Below are 638 nucleotides of genomic sequence, written 5' to 3'. Positions count from 1 at the left end.
TAAGCACCTGTTAAATATTCATCTTTCAGCAGAAAATGTAGCGTATATGCTTTTCAACTTTTAATAAAATAACTAAATTTCTAATTAAAGAAAGGCTATTTCCGTTTTTCAAGACATTAAAGACCACCAAACCATACACTAACACTAATCACACTGACTACTTCCAGAGCACAGGATAACAAGATCCCAAGTACTAGGACCTACTTCTTGGAAGAGTTCAAATTATAATCCAGTTTCTTTTATTTATCTTATCTTGTGGCACTAACTACAAAGTCCCTTTTACTTTTAACTCAACTTATTAAAGGGGTAGACAAAAAAGACTTTGGTAGATTTGATTAACAGCACAAAAAAAGGTTAGCCAAACTGAATAATTTATTGCTGGTCTGAGGCTCGCCTTGTTTTACACTCATGTAGAATTTACACTGTCTCCACAAATGGCAGGTATCAACACTTAAAGGGCCTTAGTAGTGACCTATTCAATAAGGCAATCATCTTGGTAGCAAACTTTTATTTAAATCTTACATAACTCAAGCTTTATAAAAAGCCAACATAATTGAAAATTTGTGTTCTCCCTCTAAAGCCTGCAGTATCCAAAGCTTGAACAGTTAATTTAAAAATAAGCAAAACAAAACAACGGA

At 33.1% G+C, this 638-nt stretch overlaps 1 protein-coding gene across 1 annotated transcript in view; it reads right to left on the bottom strand.

Moving 5' to 3' along the window:
* Positions 1-638, bottom strand: part of Srsf6 (serine and arginine rich splicing factor 6) — a 13,049-nt gene that overhangs the window by 9,329 nt on the left and 3,082 nt on the right. The gene's annotated exons all lie outside the window — the stretch shown is intronic.

This window comes from Mastomys coucha, unplaced genomic scaffold (genome assembly GCF_008632895.1).
Source record: "Mastomys coucha isolate ucsf_1 unplaced genomic scaffold, UCSF_Mcou_1 pScaffold15, whole genome shotgun sequence".
Taxonomy (NCBI): domain Eukaryota; kingdom Metazoa; phylum Chordata; class Mammalia; order Rodentia; family Muridae; genus Mastomys; species Mastomys coucha.
Note: the sequence above shows the minus strand (reverse complement) of the source record. Positions and strands in the feature narration are given on the sequence as shown.